Below are 23609 nucleotides of genomic sequence, written 5' to 3' on the forward strand. Positions count from 1 at the left end.
GATCCCTGCTCCCCATGTGAGCAACTTGAATGAACTTCCTGGTTCCTGACTTCAGCTGTCCCAGTAGTGTCTATTGCCTTTATGGGTGACCTCTCCCTGTTTTTGTCTCTGAGTTGTTTTGTTTAAAAGGAAGATTTACAGAGAGAAGGAAAGCTGGAGAGGGAAAGGTTTTCCATCTGCTGGTTCACTTCCAGAGTTGAACCAACTCAAAGCCAGGAGCCAGGAATGAGGAGCCACTTCTGAGTCTCCCACATGGGTGCAAGGATTCAGACCATCCTCCTCTGGCTTCCCAGGTCACAAGCAGAGCACTGGATTGGAAGTGGAGCAAATGGGACGTGAACTGAAGCCCATATTGGGATCCTGGTGCCTGAAAGCAGAGGATTAGTTTGTTGAGCCATGGCACTAGCCTTGTCTGCTTCGTTGTTTTGCCTTTTCTTTATCTCCACTCTCAAACAAAACACAATTTAAAAATTTACTGGACCCAGCGCAACGGCTAGTGCCTAAATCCTCGCCCTGCACACACCAGGATCCCACATGGGCACCAGTTCATGTCCCAACTACTCCACTTCCCATCCAGCTCCTTGTTTGTGGCCTGGGAAAGCAATTGAAGACAGCCCAAAGCCTTGGGACCCTGACCAACATGCAACCATACGGGAGATCCAGGAGCAGCTTCTGGCTTTGGCCTCGGCTCCGGCCACACTGCCACTTGGGGAGTGAGCCAGTGGACAGAAACTCTTTGTCTCTCCTGCTCTCTGTAAATCTGCCTTTCCAATAAAAATAAAGTTTTAGAGAAAAAATCCACCATGGGCCAACATGGTTATGTAGTGTACTATTCCTCTGCCTGCAGCATTGGCATTCTACATGGGAGCTGGTTTGTGTGCTAGCTGCTCCTCTTCAAATCCAGCTCCCTGCTAATCCACCTGGGACAGTACCAGTAAACTGAGTCCTTGGGCCCCTGTACCCATGTGGGAGACCCAGAAGAAGCTCCTGGCTCCTGGCTTCAGCCTGGCCTAGCCCTAGCCATTACAGTCATTCGGAGAATAAACCAACAGATAGAAGACCTGTTCTTCAATTTCCCCCCACCCCATCCCCTCTCTCTGTATCTCTGCATCTCAAATAAATAATCTTTGTTTTAAAAAAGAAATCAAAGTGCCTGATAATACTGTTAATGTTGGATTCAAGCAAGGCCTGTCCAGAGAAGGGCAACGATCAGCCCCAGCCGGAGGGTTTCCATCCAGAGTGTCAACCTAACACAACAAACAGCCAGAGAGAGAGAGAGAGAGAGAGAGAGAGATTGATCCCCATGCTGTGGGGATCTGTGGGCGCAGGTTACCAGGCTGAGGCTGGAAATGGCCAGGAGAGAACACTAGATAGCTTGAAATCATCATTTCTGGCCACAAGGGTCACCAACCAGGGTGAACACACAGCTGCTGGTTTGGCCACTGGGCAGAACCGCCTGGTGGCTTCAGTGGAGTCTTTTGTGGGGTTGCCGTATGCATAGAACATTTTCCTTGCAACCTTTATTTATCTGTTTTGATGTAGGCCACCCCACTTTCTGACAACTTACACATTCCTTTCCCATGAGGGAATCTTGGCCACGTTGGCGTCTCTCGGTTGCTTGCTTCACACTCTCATCACGATCTTTCCAGAGGAGTGGACCATAACCCCAAGCCCAGCAACTTCCCTCCGACTGCCGCCCTGATTGGAAGGGATGATTGTCTTACTGGCTGCTGGGTCTCCTCCACTTCCTGCTGTCCCACTCTGTGCCAAGCCCCTGGCATGGGGCTAGCAGAGGATGGACAGCAGTGAGGAATGGCACCTGCTCTCCACACTGGGTCACCAGCATCCTTATTGATTTCTGTGGCAAAGATCTGGGTCAGTCTGGTTATAGTCGGGGACACTGCCACTGACCTGTGTTCCGATCATCAGCCATTTGCCTCTTCTACATCCCCACCTCTCTCCCTCGCCCTCCATCCCCCAGTCAACTTAACACGTTTGTATCCCAAGGGTTTTTCTCCCAGGTACTAGGCTCATGAGAGGGACTTCCGTATCTTGACACCTCCTATTGCTAAGCCAGCAAGTGCCATATTAAAATGTCCCACGTGGACAGCTCCTAAGGCTCTGTCCCTCCCGTCCCCGCCTGCCTTCAGAACTCCAGAGGCCACAGGAGGGGGGAGTTGTGCGACCCAAGCCAGCTCTGTGGCTCGCTCTCCTGCCTCTCTCCTCTCCCATCCAGGGAGGATCTCACACTTGTGCTGTATCAGGACTCATGAAGTTGCTGGGAGCCCACAGGTGACTCCGCGCTTGCTCTGGAGTTTGATTTAGCAGCTCTGGGATTTGTGGCTCTTAAACAAGTCCTGCCTGCTAACCCTGATTTACAAACCCGATTGTCTTTTTGTGAGACTTGACACTTGTTTTTTTTAAAAACCACTATCTCCTAACAAAGGGTGATTCTAAAATGTATTGCCCAAACTGGGGTGGAGGATTAGCTTGTTGAGTCATAGCATTAGCTCCAAACTCATCTTTTAATTCTGTTCTCTTCTGAAGCATCCTCACATATTGGGAAGCATCCATCTTGAATCCCAGGGACTCTGAACGGCTGGTAACTCCAAATAAATGCAGTTTATCTTTTGCTCCTGGTATCAGCCTCCACCAGCTCTCCCCCCATCCCCAGGTGCCCTTAGTTATTTCTGGCCATACTCAAAGTGACAGCTCCCAAGTGCCCACAGACCACAGAGCCAGCTGCAGCCACACAAGGCATCTGTTTTGCTCTTCCTCCTTCTGATCTGGCTTCTTGTTCCCAGCCATGATTTACAGGACTATGCACGGAAGTTCCACTATTGCCCCTGCCTGTCATGGAGACACCCAATTCCATACCCAGGCGATTGACTGGATTGCCATATGGACCTGTGATTTGCTATTTCTAATGGGCCCTGCTATCCCCAAGCTTGGTTAATAAAGACTCCTTATAGACCTTAGACTTGTCTGGAGTGACCTTGCTTGTACCCCACAACAGTTCACTCCCTTCTTTGAATGAAGCATTGAGGCCCATCCCAGTTATATCTCACATTTAACCAAAGACTCTTACTGTTAGGAAACATGCAGAACACAGAAAGACAAAGACAAGGTGGGAATTCACAGCCTAAGCAGATTTATTATCAAAGAGAAAAATAAATCCACAGAGGGTGATAGGCTGCCCTGCACTAGGGGAGTGGACACAGGGTGGAGTGATTGAACCAGAGGGGATAGAGGGAGACTGGAGGAACCTTCAGCAGGCTGAGCTTTGTATGGGGGTGGGTCTTGGGATGGGAGAGTTTAGGGGATGGGGAGGGAGGTATTGAGTAGCTTTTCACAGGCTTTTCAGCCTTGGCCAGGTCTTGCTCCCTGCGGGCACCATAGTTGGAAGGAGATGCAGGGTGAGGCGAGGAACAGGTTAGACTGGCCTTTTAAAATGTGGTCCAGGAGTCTGATGGAAGATGCTCTATTTACTAACCCAAGGGCATAAGGTGCACAGCTTGTATACTTGCTCCCTTCATTAAGGCACCTGGGTACCCAGGGCAGCAAGGTCCGGGAGCACTCAGTCCCTCCTGTCTCTCTCCATCCCCTCCAGTTCACTTGCCCTCATCACTGAAGCCTGGAAGCAGAGGAAGGGCCTTGACCCAGGAACCTTTCCCAACCTAGCCCGTCTCTGCAATTTACAGGGCATTTTGTCCTTCAGTGTTTCTCTGCTTCTGCTTCATGATAGATTCTGCTGTCCTAAATAACAGGTTTTTACGCTGATAATCAAATCTTGTCCTGCTCTACAGTACTTAGGTAAATTCATGTATCTTGGGGAGGATTTTTCAGCTTTATTTTTATTTTCCATGACATGGTTGTATAGGTATAGTTGTTAGTTTTTAGACACATTTAGGTTCTTATGCACAGATAATTCCCACAGCCAAGTCCTCTTTTCACAATGTTTACTGCAAGCCAAAATGCCAGATGCAGTGAGGTGCTTAGGAGGTCCTTTATTCCAGCAGGGTGGGAACAGGAACAGAGGTGGAGGGGTGGGGGGAGTGGGAAGGTGGAGCGGAGGTTGGAGGGGAATAGGGACAGAAGCTGCGAGATGATGGGTAAGGTTCTCAGGTAAGACGCCATAGGTGGATAACCAGAACATCAAATTTTGCAAGCCCTGGGAAGAGGAAGCAGGAGGTGGCACTGGGTCCAAAATGGGATGTTTGAATCACTCCTCACAGTACTGGTCCCCCTTCCGCTTTCTTCCTCCTTCCCCAATTTCCCCTCCCATGATTTTCCCCATATGACTGCAATCAGTGCCCAGGAATGGAGATGGTCATTCGGATGTCGTGTTAGAGACGTTGCTCGACGTCCTCTGTTGGCTTACATGACCTGGCAGCTGTGTGTCTTGTGTGCATCTGGGTATGTTCTCCATTGCACAGGCAGTATCTGAGGAAGCTCAATTTTTTTTTAAAGTTGATTTCTTTTTTTAAGATTTTATTTATTTTTATTACAAAGTCAGATATACAGAGAGGAGAGGCAGAGAGGAAGATCTTCCATCCGATGATTCACTCCCCAAGTGAGCACAATGGCCGGTGCTGTGCCGATCCGAAGCCAGGAGCCAGGAACCTCTTCCGCGTCTCCCACGTGGGTACAGGGTCCCAAATCTTTGGGCCGTCCTCGACTGCTTTCCCAGGCCACAAGCAGGGAGCTTGATGGGAAGTGGAGCTGCCGGGATTAGAACCGGCGCCCATATGGGATTCCGGTGCGTTCAAGGCAAGGACTTTAGCCGCTAGGCCACGGCGCCGGGCCCAAGGCCCAGTTCTGATACATGCACTCCAGGGTGCAATCACATATCCCGTGATTTTCCCTGTGGCTGAGGTCTGAGTCCAGCCATCTAGTTTGGGTGTCTCCCAAGAAACCTCACCTGGGCTGTCCTGAGACCTGATCCAGGGTGCACTGCTGCAAGGTGCTAGAGAGAAACAAATGGTCATTACCCTGAACTCCATCCGCCATACTGAAGCCCTGTGTCCCAGCTTCCCCAGCAATATAAGTCATCCTGAGACACGCATAGTTAACACCATGGACATACAAAGCTGCAGACATTCCCCTTTCCCTGGCTTCTCTGCCCACATTCCAGCACTGCTAGGCCTCACCTCTCCTGGAACTCCTGAAAGCACACAATTTAGAAATACAAAGTATCTTAGCTTTGAAGTTCTTAGAATTTCAAATGTATTTTTAGAATTCAAATATATTGAATTCTGGGGCCCAGCGGCATGGCCTAGCGGCTAAAGTCCTCGCCTTGAACGCCCCGGGATCCCATATGGGCACCGGTTCTAATCCCGGCAGCTCCACTGCCCATCGAGCTCCCTGCCTGTGGCCTGGGAAAGCAGTCGAGGACGGCCCAAAGCCTTGGGACCCTGCACCCATGTAGGAGACCTGGAAGAGGTTCCTGATTCCTGGCATCAGATCGGCATGCACCGGCCCATTGTGGCTCACTTGGGGAGTGAAACATCAGATGGAAGATCTTCCTCTCTGTCTCTCCTCCTCTTTGTATATCTGGCTTTCCAATAATAATAAATTAAAAAAAAAAAACAAATATATTGAATTCTTAGCAATGAATTGAATTTTTACAATTCAAATATAATTCTTAGAAATACATTTGCATCTTCACTGACTCACCCAAGCAGTGAACAGAGGGTGAGGAATACAGACACACAGGGACACCTGTCCTCGGAGTCTGTCCATGGGAAGTCTGTCACGGGAAGCCAGAGAGCAAGTAGGTACCAGGGAGGCCAAGAGTCAGAGTGCCAGAGCAATGGGAACACGTGGCCAAGAGCGAGTGCTTCCACATCATGGGACTTCCTGAGGGCTTGAGAGGAGAGTGGTTATGCAACAACTCAACACTGCCCCTCTCAGGTTCCAGGGATGATAGGTGAGCATCAGACGGGCAGAAAGCACCATGAAGGTGGGGTTGGCATGGCTTCTAAGCTCATGACCCTGAACTAGCTGCCCAAGACAAGAACAGCACCAGCTAATATAGGGTGAGAGTCTGTCTGTTACGTGCACTAGCCAACCCACATACTGGTGGATGTGGCTACCTAGTCAGTTCCACCCCCAATGCGATCTCCCACGTGAACCACTGGGTGCTGTGGCCCAGCCCTATCCTGCCCACTACATCCCTGGCCCTCATATACACCAGCAGGTGCTGGGGCCTACTAGGGGTGACCCTCCAAAGCCCCACCACACCTGCCTCCAGCCTTGGCTTTAGCATGTGTTGGCACAGGCTGTGGGCTAGCCTGTCTAATCCCACAGCCCCTCCAGCTCTCATGCACACTCATAGGGCCAGGCTGAACCCAGGAGTCAGGAGCTTCTCCTGGTCTCCAATACAGGCACAGAGATCCAGGCACCTGGCATGTCCCAGCACTGAGGCCAGAGCAGTCCAGAGGATGTACCCATTGGAAGTCCCACTCCTGAGCAGGACAGCTGCATCTGGGACAGGGCCTTATCTAGCAGGCATGTGTTGGGCACTTGTTACTCCAGCCTCAGAGACCCCACAGCTGGCTGAAAGGGAAAACAAAATAAACTAAAAAAGCACTTTTGTTACGCCCAAGCCTGCAAGCTTACATGTCAGAGGACTGACCGGCTCAGACAAGCTAGCACTGACCAGCCAGACATCACTAAGCTAGGTCAGAATGCAGAAAGAGAGGTGTGGCCAACAGGCATGGAGGGCACCCAAGCAGACTTAGAGACCACTGGAAACCAGTCACATGCCAGATGCCAGATGGCTGGATTCCAGGAGCCCAAGAAAACTCTAGTAGCCATGGGCCGCATGGTAAGAACTTAAAGGCCCAGAAGACTCAAGTTCAGATTCAAGTTTTCATTGACATGGTAAACTCCAGTGGTCGTACCCAGCAAGGGTGTTGGGTTGATGCATGAAATAGGATGCAGACTTGGGTTAAAATTTTCAGTGTGGAAGAACAAGAGGGCAGTGGAATCGTCCAGGACAAGAGGTCCAGAAGTCTGGTTTTTCTAAGACTTTATCATCATTAGTGATGTAAGCGATCAATCATCATCAATGTGCAGTTTTGTGAAAACGGATCTTACGTTAGGAAAGTTTAAATGTAGTAAGACAGAGAAAGTTGGAGAGGTTTTGTGTTTACAACAACATAATTTGAACACAGATATCATTGATTAGTGAGAGAATAGCAAAGATAACAATCACAAAGATGGGAAACCTTAAGGGGACATATTATTGTCAACTAAGCATTAACTAGGGTCCGTGAGATGTGTTCCGGGACTTCCTTAGCTGCTTCAGCATACACGCTAACCTGCCCTTCACCGCTGTTAACACGACCTACTTAACTAGTCACCTTTGCAGTTCAGCCCAATACGCTTCAGCAAAATATAGTGGTCTATGAGGTTTAGGCCTTCATTTAGCCTACACGGTGGCCCCAACACTCCAGCAGAAATGTACGGGTTACACAGTATTGCTAGTAAAACCTGACAAACCATTCCCTAGTCCACTGGCTACATGACCACAGTCCACAAGCCCAAAGTGCAAGTCAGAAGTAACAGTGGGACATCATTTCTGTTCTCCTTCAGATGGGATGCCGGCTCTCCTCATCTTGTGACATACTGCATTCTCCAGAACTGGGCACCGTTTGACCCCCAGGTCTCAAAGACAAATGCTCATTTTCCTACATAACACCCCCTGACTGCCACAATATAAAGCAGGTGACCAGGAAACTGGCCAGAAAAATGAGACTTGAGACTGTAAATAATCATCTTACAACTAGATCTATTCTGCCATGGTGAAATTTACAGAGACCTTTACAGCACTAAGAAAAAAAAAATCATGATCTCTATAAAGATTACAAGCCGGACTTGGCTATGCAAACTTTATTTAACCTATCATCAAGACTCTACCCAGAGGCAAACCCAAAATGGCTGCCATCACAGGACATGTCCCTGAAGACACCTGAATGTCACTCTCCCTTCAAGTTTCCTGACAAGCCAGCTGCCTCCTCTTGCCCAAAGCATCAACCCTCAGCTCCAAGCACAGCAACCATTGGAATGTCCCCTGTAGGACATAGGGGGACCCATTCAAATACAGGTGCCCCTTTACAATGTAGGATTCCAATCAGATCAAAGGGAATTGGGAAGCTTCACCGAGGACCCTAACAGATGGCTAGAGGGCCAATATAAGATAATGGGCATGTTTGAATATACTTGAAAGGACACAGTATTCCTTCTAAATGCTACCTTAACTCATGTAGAAAGATAGTGTGACAGCAGTGGTTCAGCATTTACAGTGGTTCTGTAAATGCCTTACACTGGCAGATGAAGGGAACCCAGTTGCAGAAGCAGCCATACGGTATTGGAACCTCCATGGGATTCTAATGCACATGAGGGAAGGAAAGAAAGGCATCACCTGCTGGCTGGATTAAGAACAGCCAGCAAGACCAAAGGCACTTGACTACGTTAACAACCACAGAACAGGAGCCGCAGGGGAACCCAGCTGGCTTTCCAGAAAGGTTTAAGGAAGGCCTTGATGTGTATGTATGCTGATTCAGAACCTGATTCCCCTGCAGGGAGCACAATACTGAGGATGTATTTCTAGCTCAAGCTGCCACTGATATTAGTAGGAAACTGCAAAAATTAATGTGGGGACCAGGCAGCACCCCCTTGGCTGACAACCTGAAGGCTGCTTTACTGTTCTTTGCAACAAAGACTCGGAACAGAACGCATCAGACAAGAGGAGCAACACGAGGCCCAGTTAATAGCTGCTTCAGGTGGTGATCGGCCAGGGATCCAATAAGGCCACACTGTCAAATGATAATTTATTATTTGGGGAAAGTCAGAATTACAGAGATAGATGGAAAGATTTTCCATCTGCTGGTTCACTCCAAGCAGCTGCAATAGCTGGAGCTGAGCTGATCCAAAGCCAGGAGCTTCTACTGTCTTCCATGCTGGTGCCAGTGCAAGTGCCGGGTGCCAAGGCTTTGGACCGTCCTCGACTGCTTTCCCAGTCCACAAGCAGAGAGCTGGATGGGAAGTAGAGCAACTGGGACACGAATCAGCACCTATATGGGATCCTGGCACAGGCAAGACGAGGATTTTAGCCACAAAGCTACTGCACCAGATCCCAAATGATAACTTTTAAAGCTGATACAGGAAGCCAGCACACTTGGCAAGCAACTATTATGCAGCAGGTTTCAAAAAAAAAAGTCATGTTGGGCCCGGCAGCGTGGCCTAGCGGCTAAAGTCCTCGCCTTGAAAGCCCCGGGATCCCATATGGGCGCCAGTTCTAATCCCGGCAGCTCCACTTCCATCCAGCTCCCTGCTTGTGGCCTGGGAAAGTAGTGGAGGACGGCCCGATGCATTGGGACCCTGCACCCGCGTGGGAGACCCGGAAGGGGTTCCGGGTTCCCGGCTTCAGATCGGCGCATATCGGCCCATTGCAGCTCACTTGGGGAGTGAATAATCGGACGGAAGATCTTCCTCTCTGTCTCTCCTCCTCTGTGTATACCTGGCTGTAATAAAATGAATAAATCTTTAAAAAAAAAAAAAAGTCACGTCCATTGTGTCAAAAACTGAACCACTGAAAGCAAGACTTCCCCACCTGGCATATCTGTGACACATCAGCTCAGTTATACAGGAGCTTCTGCCAGGAAAGGCCCAAGTTGTATGGATGGACACCTTGCTGTGACAGCCAACTCCTGTGGGAGCAATGTGGGAGTGGACAATTGCTCCTTCACTCAAGATGAGAAATTGGCCTGGACTTTGATTGACACCCCTAGACATGTGATGTTCTGGGAGGACCAAACAGCAACTCGCACAGTAACACCCCATGCTTCAGCTCACTTACAATAGCTTCCTTTGCTGCCCACCACCTCCTTTCTCAATCACACGGTTACTGGAAAACCCTAGTTTCTTATGCACCTCTCTGATGCCTTCCTCCCTCAGCCAGCAGGTGCTTTGTGGAACTCCTGCTCATTGCTGTTTACCCTCCAACTGGACTGGGCTTTGCACCTAAGCCGATGTCTTTCCTGCAATACCTGTTGCTGATTCTTCAGCCCCCAGATCCATTCTTTAGTACTCCGCTTCTCAAGTCTCCCCCATCTTCATTCCGGTAGGGATTAACACCATGGCTGGGGTAACAGGAGTTGCTACAGGCACGACAGGAGTAGTTTCAGCAAATATCTTTGTTAACTTTGCCTCTGAATTAGCTGGTATTAATGAGCTTTACCCTTCAAAATCAGAACAAGCCTTTGGCTTCAGTTCTATAAAATGGAAGCATGTTAGATACGCTAACAGCTGCCAAAGCTGGCACCTGTGCCACGCTGCAAGGACAATGCTGTTTCGGTGCCAGACTGGACAGGTCTGGACAAAACCACTTTTAATTTCAATACTGAGTGATAAAACCATGGGAGGAATTTGACATCATTCACACTCAGCAAACCCTTTTCCAGGAGAAGGGAGGGAGGAGGAAGGAGAAATTTGGAAAAACTAGGCTCTATACAACCTTAAAGAAAAAAAAACAGGAATAAAAACCCAAACACAAACCTAGCCTGGAGGTAAACTTCGTACTCTCAGATTCAGTCTGGAGAAGCGCCATCTGTTCTGATGCCCTTCCCCATTGCACCTTGCTCCCTTGCTACCCCTGCACCATCTCAGATCTGAATTCTTTCTTAGAAGAATCTATCCCACCCACCCCTGCTAACACTGTCAGCTCAGGCAGGCGTCATGAGCCCCAGCTCTAAACCAGAAACTTCAGGACAGACTCAGATAGGAGGTTACTCAGAAACAGCAACAGCCACACTTGAACTCAGCTTTGCTGAACTTAACAGTCTAAAATTACATTGGCAGGCCGGTGTTGTGGCATAACAGGTAAGGCTGCTGGCTGTGACAATGCCAGTGTGCCAGTGTCCCATATATGTGTTCCGACTGCTCTACTTCCATTCAGTCCAGTTCCTTGCTGGTGGCCTGGAAAAGTTAGCAGAGGATGGTTTGAGTGTCTGGGTCCTTAGGCCTCCATCACCCATTCGGGAGAGTAAAGAAGCCCCCTGACTCCTGGCCACCACTTGACTACATGTGGGGCAGTAGACCAGTGGATGGAAGGTTTCTCTCCATTCTCTGACTTTCAAATAAATAGACAAATCTTCAAAAATAAATATGCAATGACAACTAATCCATTCTGGATTATTCTTGTGTCCAGACCAGCGCTACCAGTGCTGGGGCAGCAGCAATCACCATAGCAGCGCTGCAGTCCTGAGCTCCCCAGATGAACCACCAGGAGTAGAACATGGATGCAAACACACAAGGGCGGTTTAGTCCAGCTTGGCATGTCCAAGTTCAGGACCTGTCCATCCCCACCCCAGCAGTCCTGGAGTGACACCCCCCCAGGCAGAGAATTGCAGGGATTTTTATACAGTTAGCCAGCCAATCAGAATGACAGATAGCCAGCCAATCAGAATGACAGCCAGCCAATCAGAATTACAATCAGAATGACAGCCAGCCAATCAGAGTGATAGTTTTTCACGACCTCATTTGCATAGAGGCAGTGGCTATGGGGACACACTTTGAGTGAGCAAGTCTTATCTAAAAGGCACACCAGGGGTTTTTCCCTTGAGCAATGCTCTGTCATCAGGACTTGTCATATGCAGGCTGCTAGGCCTATGAGCGTGCTCACACAGCTCCTTAGCCAAGCAGGATTCTGAGGTTCCTCATTCTCCCCTCTTTTTAGTAACTGTGGGAGCCAGTCATGGCTCCAAGGAAGGAATGTGTATTTTAATTTTACAAGGTAATTTCACTAGGAGCCAGGAACCCTGTTTATTACCTCATCTGCCTTTTCACATTTCCAGAGGAATGGGCACCAACTGCTGTTAGGGACAGGGGCAATGACTGCTCTAGCTCTTCATGCTGAAAAGGGACACTGAGGAACAATCTAGAGGTTCCTGATAGAAGGTAGAATATACCCGTATCTTTTACCATCTAGCTCATGGGGGTTTGGAGTCCCTTGGCCAGTTTTGAAACTGTACCCTTAGTAAGTCCATTTGAATACATGCAGAACTATCCAGCTGAATGGCCTTTGTAGGGCCTGAGAAAAACAGAAACAGACATGACCCTCCAAGAGCCTAATCATGTATCTATACATTACCTATGTCTTACTATATTCAAAGCCATCCCTCAGGCATCTTAAGATGGGGGATTTCTCAGTGGCCCCAATCTCAGGGATTTGCTTAAATCAAAATCAAAAGGATTTAGCTTAGCAATTTTTCACGAACATTTTATGTATAAGCCAATTAACAGACTACGTAGCTTGTCACATAAACATGTATGTCCATACAGGCAACATTATCAAAACAGCTCAAGTGTTTTAAAGTTATCAGTTATTTAGAATTATATCTTGTTCTTAGTCACCTGAGTTAAAGATGTTGTCAATTGGAACCTGTAGTTTATTGTTTACCTTTTAGCTCTATCTGTAATGGATGCAATAGGTCTGTTGAAACCTAGAAGAGGATACATCATAATTCTAACAATAAATGCTTGAACAAATATAAACATCTATTTGCTTTACACAGCACACTGTGGAACCCCCAGTAGGACCCTTACACACACTTGTACTGTTTAGGCCTCTAGGCCTTATTCATTAGGATAACAATTGTGACTAATAACGCAGTAAGATCATTAGGCTTTAGCTTTGTTTTGACATTTGTACCAATAGCAGTCTGTTATGTTAACATTTCATTATTATAACAGTTTATACCACTTCACATCTTAATGGTACCTTTTAATGGAATCCAAATAGCCTAATACATGACATTAAGGCAACAGATGTGGCACAATTTCATAACCTCACAATGTACTTGGCATGATCTAAATTATCAGAAATGACCATCATATCATCCAAGTTTTGTCTCATTCTTTGAGAGTTCCAGGGATCCTACTGGAAGTCCCAAAGTCAGGAGACTCGGTTTAGAACTCTGAAGAATTCAAAAGGCCCAAATAAAACAATTCAGTTATCCAGGAGTTAACCTCTCTAAAATTGTTTATCAGGAGAGAAAACGGGGTAGTCACCGTTTGTCCCATTTCTTCTGTCAGTCACACATGCACCCAATTCACAAGAATAACACAACAACGGCGCAACAGTTCAAGACAAAAACAGAACTAAAGAGAGAGGTTTAAGAGAATTTTAGTCTTGTTCGAGTCTAACTCGAGCACCAACAATAATGTCCAGGCAATCACCAAATACTTCAGAACAGAGACAAAATCATTTCATGTCACATGTTAACACACCAGCAACAGGGCTCAGCACAATAGCGTAACAGTTAAGGTCCTCGCCTTGAAAGCCCTGGGATCCCATATGGGCCCCGGTTCTAATCCCGGCAGCTCCACTTCCCATCCAGCTCCCTGCTTGCAGCCTGGGAAAGCAGTTGAGGACGGTCCAAAGCCTTGGGACCCTGCACCCACATGGGAGACCCGGAAAAAGAAGTTCCTGGCTCTTGGCTTTGGGTCGGCGCAGCACCGGCCATTGCAGCCACTTGGGGAGTGAATCATCGGACAGAAGACCTTCCTCTCTGTCTCTCCTCCTCTCTGTACATCTGTCTTTCCAATTAAAAAAAATAATAAATCTTTTTAAAAATACATCAGCAATAAAGCAAAAACAATAAATTAATGGCGCCACATTAAACTAACAGCCTGTCAAAGAGAAACACCTAAACCGCAGGGAACTCGCCCACTCCCTTAGGCACAAAAAGAAACACCTGAACCAGTGATTACTCACCCACTCACCTGGGTGTACAGATTAAGATAGGAATCACCAGGCATAGACACTCTCATGGCCTAGGCAGGGACTCTACTTTGTATAGGGGCCTGGGACATCACCTCAGAACCCCCAGGCTGAGGGCCTAATTCACACCTGCCTAGACCCTGTATTCAACCTTTTTAAAACTTTGAGCTCAAAAAAAAAAAAAAACAAACAAACAAAAAAACCTGAACCAGAGACCCACTCCATGCAGAGACCCACTCCTTGGATGTAAAGAAACCAAAATTTAATTTAGGGGGGGTATCCTGCCACAATCCCAATTTAGGTTAAAATTTAATTCCCGTGGGTCCAGCGTGGTGGCCTAGCAGATAAAATCCTCTCCTTGCACGTGCCAAGATCCCATATGGGCACTGGTTCTAATCCTGGAAGCTCCACTTCCCATCCAGCTCCCTGCTTCTGGCCTGGTAAGGCAGTCGAGGACCACCCAGGGCTTTGGGACCCTGCACCTGCGTGGGAGACCTAGAGGGAGTTCCTGGATCCAGGCTTCGGATCGGCGCAGCACCAGCCGTTGCACTCGTTTGGGGAGTGAACCATCGAATGGAAGATCTTCCTCTGTCTCTCCTCTCTGTATATCTGACTTTGCAATAAAAATAAATACATCTTTAAAAAAAATTTAACTCCCATCAAAGGTGTAATGCAATTAGGTAAGGGGCTCTTTCACAGTCCCTTGCAATTCAGAATTTAGTGGCCTGATTAAAAATTCAGCAGCCCAATTTAATATTCAACAATTGGTCACAAACACGGACACCACAAAAATTAAGACAAAACAAGACCAAACAATTAGCTGGCAAAGAAACAACTAAAGAAAGGTGAGACTCACCACACATGTCTTTCAGTAGAGTCCTACACGGGTGGCTTATTCAAGCTCGGCATGTCCGACTCCACCTGTTCATCACCACCCCGGCAACTCAGGAGAGATTCTGGAGCGAGACCCTGAGGCAGGGAATCACAGGGTTTTTATACAGTTAACCAGCCAATCAGAATGACAGTTAACCAGCCAATCAGAATTACAACCAGCCAATCAGAATGACAGTTAACCAGCCAATCAGAATTACAGTTAGCCAGCCAATTAGAATGGCAGTTAACCAGCCAATCAGAATTACAATCAGGATGACAGGTAACCAGCCAATCAGAATGATAGTTTTTCACGACCTCATTTGCATAGAGACAGTGGCTATGGGGACACACTTTAAGTGAGCAAGTCTTATCTAAAAGGCACACCAGGGGTTTTTCCCTTGAGCAATGCTCTGTCATCAGGACTTGTCATATGCTGGCTGCTAGGCCTATGGGCGTGCTCACACAGCTCCTTAGCCAAGCAGGATTCTGAGGTTCCTCAATTCTAATGATGGCTATTAAATATAAGTGAAGTCAATGCATATCATAAAGTTTGATTCAGATAAAACACTAAGTGCCCAGCGTCTCTAAGGCCTTTCTGATTTTCATGTATTCACAAAAGGAGCAATGTTTTTCCCGTGCTGCTTGATCAGGACTCTGATGTCCTTATGACTCTTAATGTGGGTTCAAAATCGCATGAATCCTGAAGCGACAGTTCTATCGCTCTTGGCAATGAACAGTCCATAGCACTCCTGGGTCTCTTGCATTAACCACCCCCAGAATGGAATGCTACCTTTTTCTTCTCGTGCAGCTCTTTGTTTACCTGAATGGGCTTGAAGTGCAGACTAATCCATTTTTACCAAAGGCGATGCACTAACCGGTTCAGCAGGGCTCAGATGTACGTCTTAATCTGCTGATTACACAGTGGAATATCCTGTTTGTGTTTAAAATGAGGTTTGTTCAAGAAATGTTGTCAATAAGCATGCTTTTTCAAAGAGAAAATCATTGTTCAAATGTGTTGGGGGTTTGACTACAGCAACGTTCATCTGAGGTGAAAGGTCATTTCTCCTCCACTGCATTCTTTGTGTGAACATTTTACAACTAAAAAGTAACTCTCATTTGGGCCATCTGCTGCTGCTCTCCCAGGCTCATCAGCAAGAATATAAATAGAACGTAGAACCACCGGGACCTGAGCCAGCAAACTTACAGAATGTCAGCATTGTGACTTACCTGCTAAGCCACAATGCTGGCACCAATTCACTGCCCTTTTTTGTTTTAATATTTAGCTATTTTTATTTGAAAGGCAGATTTCGAGAGAAGAAAAGACACACACAGAAATCTTTGATCTGCTGGTACACTCCCCAAATGGCTACACCAGCTAGAAATGAGCTGACACAAAACCAGGAACCAAGGAGAGGTTTCTAGATCTCCCACGTGGGCACAGGGACCCAATGCCTTGGGCCATCCTCTGCTGCTTTCCCAGGCCATTAGCAGGGAGCTGGATCAGAGTGGAGCAGCCAGGACTAGAGCTGGTTTACATGGGGGATGCCCTGGCAGGTGGAGGATTAGCCATTCTGGTCTTCCACCTGGGTAGTAGGGATCCAACCATGTCAGCTGCCACCTACTCTTTCCCATAGTCCTCAGTTAGAGGCATGTTGACCTCTAATCAAACATACATCATCCCAGACCCCAACTCCAAACCCTGTAATTGGATTGTTTCTTCATCTTAGTCACTATTAACTTTAGACTATAGGAGGATGGGCCCGTTCTTTGGGTTCTACACCCAGCTGGGAGATCTAGAGGAAGCTCCTGGTGCCACTGGCCCAGTTCTGGCCATTGTGGCTTTCTGTAAGGTGAACCATTGGATGGATGGTCTCTGTCCTTCCTTCTCTTCCTGTCTCTGTTACTCTGCCTTTCAAATTAATGAATAAATGAATCCTTAAAATAATAAAGGCTTGGGAGACCAAGCTTTTAACACATAGAAGACAATCTTTAGAATAGGAACATCCAAATGATGCCACCTACCAGTCTGAAAGGTGAAAAAGAAATCTCCTTTTTAACTTCTTTTTCTTTGCTTTTTCATGCAGACATTTTTCATGTGCTTTCTAATTTATTTATTATTTTTGTTGCAAATTCATATATACAGAGAGGAGGACAGACAGAGAGAAAGATCTTCCGTCCTCTGGTTCACTCCCCAAGTAGTCGCAGCAGCCGGTACTGCGCCGATCCGAAGCAGGGAGCCAGGAACTTCTTTCCGGGTCTCCCACATACGTGCAGGGTCCCAAGGCTTTGGCCGTCCTCAACTGCTTTCCCAGGCCACAAGCAGGGAGCTGGATGGGAAGTGGAGCTGCCGGGATTAGAACCAGCACCCATATGGGATTCTGGCGCATGCAAGGCAAGGACTTTAGCCACTAGGCCACACCGCCAGGCCCTCATGTGCTTCCTGATCCTATGTCATTTGTGGGGTCAGCACTGTGGCTAATCCATCACCTGCTAGTGCTGGAATCCCATATGGATGTCAGCTGGTTTCCTGGCTATTTTACTTCCCTTCCAGCCTCCCACGTATTGCCTGTGAAAGCAGCCAAGGATAGCTCAGGTGCCTGGGCCTCTGCACCCATGTGAAAGATCTTGAAGCTTCTGGCTTTTTTGCCTGGCCTAGCCCTGACTGTTGCAGCTATTTGAGAGGTAAGTCAGCAAATGGAAGATCTCTGTCTCTCCTTCTCTTTGCAATACTTTCTTCCCTGGTGTGCTGCTGCTCTATTTTTCATCTATTTAAGATACCTGAAGCGAATATTTTCTTAGGCCATTATCTCTGTTTGTGTTGTGATCCTCAAATGGAACCTAACCTTCTACACGAAACAGAATCAACAGATTATGTGAAAGGTTATATGTGTGATGAAGGGGTATTAGCTTTGCAATGTTGAAATTCTGTGATGTAGCCATGCTGTGAGTACAGGAAATGCTTAATAAGATTATGCTATGCACAATGGGTGCCGTTTGTGGACACACACACACACACACACACACACACACAACTATAGTGAGTATAAAGAGTTACACCAGAACCAAGTATATGTGAAGTGCGTCAGTGAGTAGGACTTTACGTGAATCTGTGAGAAAGTAAAAACCCCTTCCCAGAGTTAGCAATGTGATATAGTAGTTTAAGCCACTACCTGCCATGCCAAAATCCCATATGGGTGCAGGTTAAAATCCCTGCTGCTCCACTCCCGATCCAGCTTTCTGCTAAGGCACCTGGGAAAGCAGCAGGTGGTGACCCAAGTTCTGGATCCCTGTGCCCACAGGGGAGATCAGGAAAAAGTTCTTGGTTGTTGGCCTTGGCCAACAGGGCTAACAGGGAGTGATCCGATGGAAGAAAGACCTCTGTCTCTATGTCTCCCGCTCTTTCTGTAACGTTGCCTTTCAAATAAATAAAACAAATCTTTTTTTTAAAATCCCCTTTCCTCAACAAGGAGAGGCCTTCAGTTAACAAACTGGCTGTAAAAACTTGACAGATATCTGCCCATCCTAGATATAGATGTGCCTTTAACCTGGAAACAGTTCTTCAGCCAGTGGGACTCAGGGGAATCCGTCCATTTCATTACAGGGGGCGTTTCCTTAAGCAGTGTGGATGCCTTGAGACACAGAACGAGTTCCCACCTCCCCTGCCCCGGCTCTGGCCGCCAGGGACAGAGCTCAGGCACCTGGGCACAGGCTTTACAGGTGCTCTGGAACAGCACGCGAGGGAGGGGCCTTGAGGGATACTGGGTGACCTTCACTCTTCACTTTCACTCTCTGTTACGCCTTAGTTTTCTCCTGAACTATAAGCGTGTGTTCCTTTTGTAAAGTTTAAGAAACTGATGATGGGGCCAGTGTTGTCATGTGCCAGGTTAAGCGTTTGCTTGTGCCGCTGCATCCCATCTGTGCCCACCTAGTCCTGGCAGCTCCACCTCTGCTCTAGCTCGCTGGGAATGCGCCTGGGAAGGCAGCAGAAGATAGGCCAAATGCTTGGGCCTCTGCCACCCTCATGGGTGAGCAGGATGAGTATCTGGCTCCTGGCCTGGGCCTGGTCTCACTCAACCATCAAGGCCATTCAGGGAGGGGGCCAGCAGATGGAGGAGCAACCCCCCCTCTTCTCTTCCTTTGCCAGTCTGCCTTTCAAACAAACAGAAGGAATATTTTTCAAGAAGAAAGTTAAACATGTGTGGATCCAACTTGTATAAAAGCTGCTTGGTCCTTTATTTAGCAGATGCAGGCTCAGAGACATCAAATCAACTCTTCCCACGCATCAGTGGGACCACTGGAGGTAGCAAATAGTGCAGGCTCCCAGCAGGAAGTTTGGAACCTGAGGGCATGCTTGCTTTCTTTCTTTCTTTCTTTAAAAAAAAAAAAAAAACATACTTATTTTTTATTGGAGAGACTGATTTACAGAGAGGAGAGACAAAAAGATCTTCCATCTGCTGGTTGACTCCACAAGTGGCTGGAATGGCCAGAGCTAAGCCAATCTGAAACCAGGAGCCATGAGCTTCTTCTGGGTCTCCTCCATGACTGCAGGGTCCCAAAGCTTTGGGTCATCCTCTGCTACTTTCCTAGCCTACAAACAGGGAGCTGAATGGGAAGTGCAGCAGCCAGGACTTGTACCGATACCCATATGGGATGCTAACACTTGCAGGCTGAGGATTAGCCAGTTGAACCATTGTGATAACCCCAGGAATTCTCCATTTTTTAAAGATTTATTTTATTTTTATTGGAAAGTCAGACATACAGAGAGAAGAGACAGAGAGGACGATCTTCTGTCCATTGATTCACTCCCCAAGCGGCTGCAACAGCTGGAACTGTGCCAATCTGAAGCCAGGAGCCAGGAGCCTCTTCCGGGTCTCCCATGCGGGTGCAGGATCCCAAGGCTTTGAGCCATCCTCAACTGCTTTCCCAGGCCACAAGCAGGGAGCTGGATGGGAAGCGGGGCTGTTGGGATTAGAACTGGCGCTCATATGGGATCCCGGTGCATGCAAGGCGAGGACTCTAGGACTTGGCTACCACACTGGGCCCAGAATTCTGCATTTGTAACAAACCCTGTGGGCTCCCTACTGCTGGCTCACACAGGCATTGTGAGAAACAGTTACTGAGAGCAGGAGCAAGAGAGAGAGAGAGAGAAAGAGAGAGAGAGAGAGAGAGAGGAGAGAGAGAGAGAGAAATCTTCCACCTGCTGGTTCACTCCCCAAAAGGCCACAATGACTGAGCTGAGAGCCAGGAGTTTCTTTCAGGTCTCCCTTGTGGGAGCAGGGTCCCAGGGCCACAGGTCATCCTCTGTTGCTGTCCCAGGCCGTCAGCAGGGAGCTCGATCTGAGGTGGAGCTGCTGACACTGCAGCCTATACCCATATGGGATGCCTGCACCACAAATGGTGACTACCTACCATGCCGCAGATCCCGCTGCAAGACCACAATCTGGCCTGGCACCTCTCACAAGAAGGTGGGCTTGCTCTTGCCTCTTCCTCTTGGTTGCTGTGGGAGATGAGTGCCCCGTGCATGGCAGCATGCCACCTGCTCTGTCTATTTCCGTCCGTGTTGCAGGCTGTTTCAATGCTGATGTGGAAAATAATTTGCTTCAGAACTATAGCAGGTGGTTCTGCTGGGTCTCAGGTGGTTCTGCTGGGCCTCAGGTGGTTCTACTGGGTCTCAAGTGGTTCTGCTGGGTCTCAGTCCCTGGTAGAGCTGCGCTTCCCCTGCCCCCAAGCACTTATTCAACTTGTTGTATAACAGCTGCATGAGGCAATGGCACTGCTCCTCTGAAAGGAATTTGCTGGAAATGAGCACTCGTCCCTGTTGAGAGCTGGGGCTGCACACAGCGCCCTGCCAATCCCACTGAGGATCCTCTGAGGCCACCATGGAGCTCCGCTGTGCCCCTGAGCACCCATCATTGCTTCTCACCCTCGCCTCTGCTCTGAATGGAGGACTCCTCTACCCCTTACACAGATGGGAACACTGAGGCTCCAGCTCACCAAGGATCTGTCCAAGTCTACATATCCAGAAAGTGAAGCATTGTTTGACTCCAGGTGATGTGGGCAAGGGTATGTAACCTTGACTCCCAGTTCATAGACGAAGATGTGTTACGAAGTGCAGACCCATGTGTTGTGCACCAAGAGAGGTGAGGTGGGGTCTTCACTGGTGTGAAGCCACCTAGGGATTGTGAGACACTGCCATGATGCAAGATGAAGCAGGTGCATTCCAGAACAGGGGGAGATGTGACCCACAGATGGACTATGGGATTACTCTGGGTTCTGGCAGAGACTTGAAGCACACACAGACCTATCCAGCTGCCTGCCTATTCGCTTATGTCCAGACTCCTTGCTGAGCTGTGCTGACAGGGGCCAGACATGGAGGGGGTCCTGAGGTCCCCCCCAGGGGTTCCAGTGGAACAGACTGAGGCCTGCAACCCCTCTGTGGGAAGGACCATTTTCCTGATATTGAAATTCATGTTAATTTTGCACACTGTCTCCTGGGACGTGAGAGCTACATCTTAGCTTCCTTAGTCGAAGTCAATTGCACATTTTCTGGGGGCAAGTCAGGGCTTCCTTAACCAGCTCAAGGGGTCTTTTCCTCTCCTTTCTTTTCTCCCAGAGCTCTCTGTATAAATTAACTTAATGGAGCTGATACAGTAGTGTAGCAGGCTGTCTGCCTGTAACATAGGCATTCCATGTGGGAGCCAGTTCCTATCCTGGCTGCTCCACTTCGGATCCAGCTCCCTGCTTATGTTGGAAAGCAGCAATGGATGGTCCAAGTCCTTGTGCCCCTACATCCACACGGAAGATCTGGAAGAAGTTCCTGGCTCCTGGCTTCAGATGGGCTCAGCTCTAGCCATTGTGGCCACTTGGGGAGTGAACCCAGCAGATAGAGGATCTCTCTGTCTTTTTTTCCTCTCTGTAACTCTGCCTTTCCAATAAAAATAAATAAATCTCAAAGTGACTGATTTAGAACTCCAAAGCCCATAATGACTAATACTGCTCCAGGAACCGGAAGCTCAATGCGTGTCTTCCAGGTGAGCTACAGGGAGAGATCCAAGAATGTGGTGGGGTACTGGAATGGAGACCCAGAGCCAAGAACTGAAGCCGAACCCTGGATACAATGTATGAGTGTCTCAACCTATGGGCTTAAGGCCCACCACCCTAGGGTCTCCTAAGGTTCTTGTATTTCAGTTTTTACTTAAAGGCTCCCCTTCTTGAAAAAGGCCATCGTGGGCCAAACCTGAAACACCGTCCAACCCTGTCAGAACAGCTAATATGGCTTCTTGGTCATGATATAAAAATGCAAGATGCCTATTTACAGCACCACCCCATCATATATCCTATTCCAGAAATGCCTGGGAGAACGAAAGTTCTGGAAAGGATAGAGGATGGGCTGGGGAGCCAGGAATGAACCTGTCCCCTCCTGTAGGGGACACCCAGCGGTGCAGAGGAAGCTGTGAGGCAATGTAAAATGCCTTTCTTCCATGCTCCCAGCCGCCTGACACCCGCCCCCAGCCGCCTGACACCCGCCCCCAGCCGCCTGACACCCGCCCCCAGCCGCCTGACACCCGCCCCCAGCCTCAGCCTTCCTCCTTCAAGACCTCTGGCCCACTGGACCAGCACCCCTGGGTGGCTGGCTTTGCAGGACGCCCCTGACCTTGGGAAGAAATCTCTGTGCTTGTTTCCACTCCTCCACTTCCATGTTCATCTTCCTTCCCCTCCCCAACTCCTACATGGCAGGACTCGGGCTCTCCATTAGCAGGGATGGACATTTCCCCAGCTGCTGATAACGATCCCGTGGCAAAGAGTCAAAATATGAACAAAGAAGTGTTACTACACCTGGTGTACAAGCCGGCTTTTCTCAAAACACGATCTCATTGGGAAATGCAGACTTTTGGTGGCTTCTCAGGTTCCTTTAAAAAAAAAAAAAGAAAAAAGTTGCCTCCTGAACTGAAAAAGCAGCGCGCCCCCTAGGGGCAGGTGATGGCTGTTGCGGCTGGCAGGGTCTGACAGGTCGCATCTGGTGTCTACCAGCACGTTTCTTGTCTTGCATGAGTAGAGAGAAATACTGGGTGTGATTTTTTTTTAAGGATTTATTATTATTATTTCAAAGTCAGATATACAGAGAGGAGGAGAGACAGAGAGGAAGATCTTCCGTCCGATGATTCACTCCCCAAGTGGCCGCAACGGCTGGAACTGTGACAATCTGAAGCCAGCACCCAGGAGCCAGGAGCCTCTTCTAGGTCTCCCTCATACGTGCAGGGTCCCAAGGCTCTGGGATGTCCTCAACTGCTTTCCCAAGCCACAAACAGGGAGCTGGATGGGAAGTGGAGCTACCGGGATTAGAACCGGCAGCCATATGGGATCCTGGCGCGTTCTAGGTGAGGACTTTAGCCGCTGGGCCACCACGCCGGGCCCTGGGTATGAGTTTTTAATGATTAGGACCTACTGCATTCCTTCTTTTCTTCCTTCCTCTCTTTCCATCCATTCCCTCTATCCATGCATCCTCCTGTCATCCATCCATTTATCCATCAATCCAGCCATCATTTATCTACCAATTAATCTATCTATCTAGGGGCCAACATTGTGGCACAGTGAGCTAAGCCACCACCTCTAATGCTGGCGTCCCATATTAGAGCAACCACTCTGTGTCCCAAACCTGCAGTCCAGTTCCTTGCCTGGGAAAAGCTGCAGAAGTTGATCCAAGTACTTAGTGTGCTGCCATCCCATGGAAGACTGGGCTGGAGCTCCAGGCTCGCGCCCTCAGCCTGGACCAGCTCCAGCCATTCGCAGCCATTCAGTGAACCAGCAAGGAGAAGACCGCCTCCCTCTGCCTCTCAAAGGAACTAATATTCTAAAAAAAAAAAAAAAAAAAAAAAAAAAAAAAAAACAGTTGTGGCATAGCGTTCAAATGGACATCCCCTACAGACTCTGGTTCAAGTCCCAGCTG

Source organism: Ochotona princeps, chromosome 3 (assembly GCF_030435755.1).
Source record: "Ochotona princeps isolate mOchPri1 chromosome 3, mOchPri1.hap1, whole genome shotgun sequence".
Taxonomy (NCBI): Eukaryota; Metazoa; Chordata; class Mammalia; order Lagomorpha; family Ochotonidae; genus Ochotona; species Ochotona princeps.